Below are 7,500 nucleotides of genomic sequence, written 5' to 3'. Positions count from 1 at the left end.
GGTTTTTAAAGCGAGATAGCCAGTTACACCTGTTCAGAAGACTTGAGCGGTGTAATGAAAAACAATTCAACTGCGAGACTGCCATTGAGTTTCTTAAACTCTGCCAGAATTTCAATTTGACACCAACCTTTGCCAAGATAGAGCAGACTAAAGCGAACAAATGGAAACGATCCGCAAATGCGTTTGAGGAGAATGTCGTTGCTGAAGAACTAAGCTTGAAGAGGAAACAGTTAACCTTGCTGAAATCCGAAACTCAAGATGTTTACAACGGAATCAAAACGAGGTGTTCACCGCTACGTTTTCTCTGCATATTGAAAACGATTGTCACTCTGCGCAACGAACAGTACCGACAAGTAATGGATGGCCACATAAAGAAGATCTCAAGACTTCTCTACAAAGATAACACTGACATCGACCAACATATCAAGAACATTTCCTCCTATGGACTTTCCTTCTTCCAGAAATTGGCTTTATGTCGTGGTCTTGACTTTGCTCTTCCACAGCGAGTATCATCTAACGATATCATAGCAGCCTTTGAAAAGGCCTTCTGGAAATTAGAGCCGGATTTGAGTGAAGACAACAGAGAACTAGAGGCTACGACATTGCGATCTATAGCTCTAAACTACACCGGACGCAAGACTCCAGCACCACCAAGAGCAATGCTAAGAGCAAATGGCCAATTAAAGAAGAGGAACGACATTATTATCACTAAGCCTGATAAAGGTTCAGGAGTGGTGGTAATGGACAAGTCAGATTATGTGCGCTTACTGAAGGAGTCATCAATTAACGATGAAACCAAGTTTAAACCTGTCAGCGCTGAAAGACCTAAAATGAGAGGGAGACCACCAAAGCATTTTCATCCTCTACTTGAGAAAGAGAAGGAATTAACCGCCACCGTAAAAAGAATTCTTCCCAAAGATATTGCTGATTCTGTTGTTCAAAAAGGTTCAAGACTTGCCCACCTGTATGGCCTACCAAAGACTCACAAGAAACAACTCGCGATGCGTCCCATACTATCCGCAACAGGTACATATAACTACAAGCTAGCAAAATGGTTGGACGAAACGCTCAAACCTCTGTCAATCAACGACCATACCGTCAGTGATATTTTTGGCTTCGTGGACGACCTACAGAACCTCCAAGTTGATGCTCACAGCATCCTTGTCTCATACGATGTCTCTTCGCTTTTTACTAATGTACCTGTTGATGAGACAATCGAAATTCTGGCCGAAAAAGCATTTAAGGGCGACTGGTTTAACACAGAACATAATCTCCACATTACGAAAGCAGATCTAGTAGAACTGTTGAACATTGCCACGAAGAACCAATTGTTTCAGTTTGAGGGAATTTTGTATGAACAAGTGGTTGGCGTCGCCATGGGCTCGCCTCTGGGACCCCTGATGGCTAACGCATTCATGTGTAGTATTGAAGAACGACTCCAAGGCCAGGGAAAAATGCCGGATTTCTACAAACGTTATGTGGACGACACGTTGAGCATAATGCCTAACGTAGAAACAGCTGAAGCATTTCTATCCACACTGAATGACAGCCATCCTTCAATTAACTTCACCATGGAACTAGCCGCAAACGGCACACTTCCCTTTCTGGGGGTGGAAGTCGTGAAACACATGTCCCGCCTGGAGACAAAGGTGTATAAAAAGCCAACAGACACTGGATTATTACTACATTATCAAAGTCATGTCGATGTGCGATATAAACAGTCACTGCTAAAAACAATGCTGAATCGTGCTTTTAAGCTCTCTTCGAGCTGGCAACTGTTCCATCTAGAATATGAACGTCTCAAGGAGACTTTCTCTCGCCTTCATTACCCAGTCCCACTCTTACAATCAGCAATCAGAGATTTTGTTACTGCAAAAGTTTCAGGGGATGTAAGATCCAAACAGACCTGTGACGATTAGAAAGCACCTGTGAGAATAATATTACCATTTAAGGACCAGAGATCAGCGAATTCTGTACGAAGACAACTTGGAGAATTAAGTCGCAAAATCGGAAAAGATATCCATCCCGTGTACACAAGCCGAAAGATCGGATCTAATATCAAGCCAAAAGAAAGCAAACCCCCTATTGTTAACCAACAATGTGTTGTTTACCATTTCAAGTGTGATCTGTGCGATGCGGATTATGTCGGCTACACATGCCGACACCTGTATCAACGCATTGAAGAACATAAGGGATCTGCCATCGGGAAACACGTCAGAGATCAACATGGGAGGGACCCAAGGGACATATCTCGTAGTTTCAAGATCTTACGGAAGTGCCAGAGCAAATTTGACTGCTTAATTTATGAGATGCTTTTTATAAAAGAACTAAAGCCAACTTTGAACACGCAGTCTGACTCCATCCGTGCAAAGTTATTTTTATAGCTCGGAGTATTTCATATATTCTTTTGTAAAGCTTTTGTCCTATTGTTATCTAGCCTTTTTTTAATTTTTATCACTTACCTTTTGTAACGCTTAGTACATGTTTCCACATTTTTATCGCTTTTAATATTCTCACGTGTGATTTTACTTCTTATAGGCAAAGTTTTATTCACTTTTTTTCGAACTTGAAAATGATGATCTCAGCGAGATCGAAACGTCGGAAAATTTTATCGCTAGTTTTTATCTTAAAAAAATTAAGGTTCAATTTGGAAAAGAATGCCATACATTGCTTTTTATTTTAAAGCTTTTTTCTAACATTGTTGATTAACAATCTTCGAAAAACGGGTGGTTACCCCTAGTTTTCTTTGTGGATTTCAGTAACACTTGTTAAAATCACCTTCAGTAAGCCGCGCAAAAATATCTTTGACTTAGTAGGTGCTGTCCTTAATATTTCAAACTTGTGGTGTCCAAGTGAGGGATTTTTACCTGGGATGAGGGGGTATTTGATACATTCACCCAGGACCGCCCCGAAGGCGTAGCCCGAGGGGCGGTACACATACCCTCGAGGGACTGGTAAATAACATACTTACTTATATGTTGGTGAGGTTTCCTAATGCAAAAAGGTTTACTTCAGTTCTCTTGAGCTACTTTTGTCAAATAAGTAGACCAATCTCGATAGCAATCCATGTGGAATACGTCAAATAATAGGATTGTCAGAAAGAGATGAATGACTCAGAGGAAGAGATATACTTAACCCACAGCAGTTTTGGCGGCTCTGACTCTTGAACTATTCACCCCGACAGATTTTTTATATCATTCGTCCAATGAGTCACATTGCAAACCAAGATGTTTGCAGTTTAACGTTGCAGATGTTGGGTCGAATTTGTTTGGTGAAACAAATTTCTTGTTTGAAGGACATTGCGCTATGACAAATGCCTACGACGCAAATGAGGTCCAAGAAAATGTGGTAACAGCAAAGAAAGGAAAAAAAAGTGAGGTATGGAATAATTACCGATAAAGAGTTTCCCAACAGGTCCCAACGTAACAGACAGCAATACCAGTTAACACAAGAAAATGTAATTTCTGATGTTTGAGTGATCTGAGAAAGAATTAGTCAGAAATCATTGTTCTAACGGCACGGTTGAGAGGCTTTGGCTTGGTCATGTGATTTGGGTGACTATTTGTGGTTTTTGGCGGGTGATTTCTGGCATTCTACGTCAGTCAGTCCTCCTGGTGGCTTTCTTTTTTTTTGTTTTGATTATGGTAGGGTAATGTAGGTAATGTACGATACCTTTTCCTCAAGGTTCAGCGCCACTGCATTACATGAGGAATACGTCTTCGTTGGAATACAACGGTATTTGAGAAAAAATAGAAATGCGAAAATTGAATATTTCGAGACTTGCGACAGAAATTATTTCAAGATTCATGGGACTCTCAAATGAAATGTTTGACATGCGCAGGTCTTGGCAAACAACAGAAGCAAGCAAAACCCATGACTGAAGAAGAAGATGAAATTTTGTGGTCAAAAAGTCTCTTGCGAGGCAACGAGCCAAAGATAGCTGTTAACACCTTAGTATATTTGTTTGGAAAGTTCTTTGCTCATTTTAGTGGTAAAGAACTCATGATCAGACTTGACGTTCACACAGCTGGAGGTTAATAGAGACAACTTTTACATTCTCTTATCTTTATGTTCATTAGAGTTACTGCCCTAATTTTGAAATAAAAATATTTTTGAAATTTGCTCTTCGTAGCGAGGCTAGAAAGGCTTATTATCATTAAAACAAAAGAATATTTTATTCGGCCGCCATTACGAAAGAGGTCTGTAAAGGAAGACTAGGAGGAGCATACTCGACTTAGGGCCTGATTACAGCCCGGGTTCTGAAAGAAATCTTCTTGAAATGAAAGTGGCGATTACATGGAGAAAGCTTCATTCCGGCCTAAAAATCCTAACCCGTTTTCTGAAACCGGACTATGGAATTTCAGCCCGGATTGAAATAGTAACGGAAGCATGCGCATATATAGATTGTGTTTTTGCATTTCAGTAAAATTTTCCACGCAAATCTACGTTTTGCGCCAGGGCTGAAATTCATCATGAAATCGCAACGAAATTTCAGCCCGGGCTGAAACTCGCCATGTAATCAGGCCCTAAGAAGTGGTGTGCAGCATCGAAGAATTATACAAAAGGGTATACCAGGGCCCATTTGTTCAAGGGGTCGATAGCGCTATCCACTGGATAAGTCATTATTCACTGGAAAGGTCAATCAATTTTGCTGGTGTTTATCTGCTGGATATTGATTTCTCCGGTGGATAGCGTTATCCACCTTTTCATCAACCGAGGCCAGCACAAAAACATTTCAAATCTAGAAATGGGGTGTAGTTTGCTTGTATAATACATGCATAAATAAGAGTCCGAAAGACGTAGACAAAAGTAGCTCCTGATCTATTTGTCACCGAAAAAAGCAATTCAGCGTAGAAGATTAACTATGGTTTACGCTTTCTCCAATTGGAAAAAATAAGCTGAGAAATGTTGGTCGGGATCTGTGCAGTAAAGCTAGTATTTAGGGTTTTCACATAAATAAGTCCACCCATGATTAGGAAAGGGTGTGCCGGGGGAGGTAATTATGGATCAGAGTACGGGCCATAGGGACGTAAAATCTCTTCATACTTCGCAAAGAGAAAGTGGTAGAGAACGCAAAGCTTTTCCGATGTCTTACAAGGCTCTAAGAGTTCATTCTTAAAGGGATCCCCCTCCCCCCTCCCCCTCCCCCCTCCACCTCCAAAAAAATGTTAAAACCGATAGTCAAGAAGGAAAGTCAACATTTAACAATTGTACAGTTGTCTTAAAAATGAATTGAAAGTAACGTCAGAAATATGAACAAATTGTACTTTAACAGTATTTATTAGCAATTTGCGCTTTCTCCAGTTGTAATTTGTTTTATTGATTAATTTTATATCCTGGTAAACTTAAATTGTGGCATGTTATGACCCTTTAATCAAAGAATGTTCTGTAATTGTTTGCTACAAGTTCATTAAACAATAATTCGAAATTTTGACTTGTGTTGTTTTTACTGTGAAGGTTAACTATGATGGGGGGAATATGATATGGGAATTTGAGCTGGGGAAGTTAATATATATTCCATTGTTTTGCTATTGTTTCAGCCCCGCACTTATCAGTTACAGTGAATAATGTATGTTATGTAATATATTCCCCAGAATGGAACAAAGGAAATCGAGCCAATGGACAAGTGGGGTGGTCGCGATGCTTGTTCCACGGTTCGGTGATTTTCGTAGTATTGATCGTAGAAGTCATAGGTTCGAATCCCGTTGGAGCCTCTGAATTTTCAGGTGTCTATAGATTGACGATTGCTGGAATTGTGTACCTATTAAAGTGCGAGGCTCACTCAGTTCTCTCATTCATCTACAACCTGCACTTCAAATATACATTCGTTTCATTCAAGTCACTTGGCAACGGGCGAAAGGACAAATCAGAGTCCTTTCGTCCGTTGCGAAGCGACTTGTATTCTATCCTTCCCACTTCACCTTTTCCATCATTCCATGTAGTCATTTCAATGTTGCAAACATGATATCCTTTTCTAACTCTGACGTCCGCTGGTCAGAATAGTAATACTCGATTTCAAAGACGAGTCAAGACGAGTCAAAAGGAGAGGCTTTGAGGGCTGTTACACGCAAAAACATTCTTACAGAAGGTAAACAAGTTTTTTTACTGCATTATAAGTGATGGATCAGTCTCTTTAAAGGTGTTGTATTGTTAAAACACTGTGGGCCTGTGTCCTTCTTCTCGGAAAATGGCTGTGTCTAGATGTCTTGCAGGAAGACAGGATAATTTGTTTGAAAATACACCATGTCCGGCAGTTCGATAATTTTCTTTGTTTCGTGTCGATCTTCTCGAAATGTTCGTTGTATGCAATCGTAGTTACTAAAACAAGGAATGATCAACAAAGACCTACAATGAGCTGCAATGACCTACAATGACCACCGGTGAGCTACAGTGACATACAATTATCTACAATGACCTACAATAAGGTACATTATATATAAACTAAAATTAGCTAATCCGTAATGAGCTAAAAGATAAGTTGCAGCTGTAAGGGCACTGCAGCATGTTTGCAGTACAAAGGTTAAAAACAATCCACTCTGCACTTTGAACCAATCAAAAACTCGTTGCTGTGTAAGTTGAAAATTTTCATTGCACACTCTGAACCAAACAAAACATTGTGGGAAGAATAACGTATTTATTATATTCTCTTCATTTTTCCTGCTCTAATTAAGATTTTATTGTTGCCAGGCAAAGCCTATTCATTTAAGCTTGAAAACAATGGAAGACCATCCAAGGGTCTTTTCAGGCCTTCTGATAGGGTGCGATTAAAAAATGCAAATTATGCGATTTTTTCAGAGCAGATTGTGCGATTAGAAAGGCCAATTATGCGATAAATAATGTAAATTATGCGATTTTTTTCTCAGCAATTTTAAGCTTGTTTTATAAGGTTTCAGGTTAAGAAAAACACTTTTTTGCTGCTCTTAAGACATTTTGAACACAAAGGAACAGTAATTATGTATCTCGGTCGATATTAGTTGGGATAAATAAAAAAATGAGGTCTTCTGCACTACCGGTGCACCACGCTAAAAGTTGAAAGGACACAGCTAACATGCCAAATGAATGATCAAGGTGCTTGTCAACCACGAACTTACGAAGATGGTCAATCACAATAGGGCCATACCCCCATTTATACGAGAGAAAATAAGCCGCGGCTTTCTCTGGCCGCGGCTTACAGAAGACTCGAATGTTCACCTCGTATAAATGGTACAAAATCTACGTTCACGTCTTTTTCAAGCCGCGGCTTATATTGACCTGGCAATATATATTCGTATAAATAGTTCCTTTTGCGTATTTTGTACACCGTGGCCAGAGTAAGCCGCGGCTTATTTTCTCTCGTATAAAAGGCCCTAATATTGCACGAAGAGAAAAACATCAGTCCATCGTCCACGTGGAGCGTACCTGTGAGGTACTTTCTTGCTCGATCGTGAGCTGTCAGATTGGGCGGAAGATGGGAACTTCCTTCTTCGTCGAAGAAAAAGCGAGCGTTTTCACAACAAACTT

General features: G+C 40.0%; 2 pseudogenes; both read left to right on the top strand.

Moving 5' to 3' along the window:
* The window catches only part of LOC137972809 (zinc finger protein 721-like), a 29,804-nt pseudogene that overhangs the window by 14,210 nt on the left and 8,094 nt on the right, over positions 1-7,500 (top strand).
* Positions 692-2,534, top strand: LOC137973900 (uncharacterized; annotated as a pseudogene).

The sequence above is a fragment of the Montipora foliosa genome, chromosome 10 (genome assembly GCF_036669935.1).
Source record: "Montipora foliosa isolate CH-2021 chromosome 10, ASM3666993v2, whole genome shotgun sequence".
In the NCBI taxonomy this organism is placed as follows: Eukaryota; Metazoa; Cnidaria; class Anthozoa; order Scleractinia; family Acroporidae; genus Montipora; species Montipora foliosa.
Note: the sequence above shows the minus strand (reverse complement) of the source record. Positions and strands in the feature narration are given on the sequence as shown.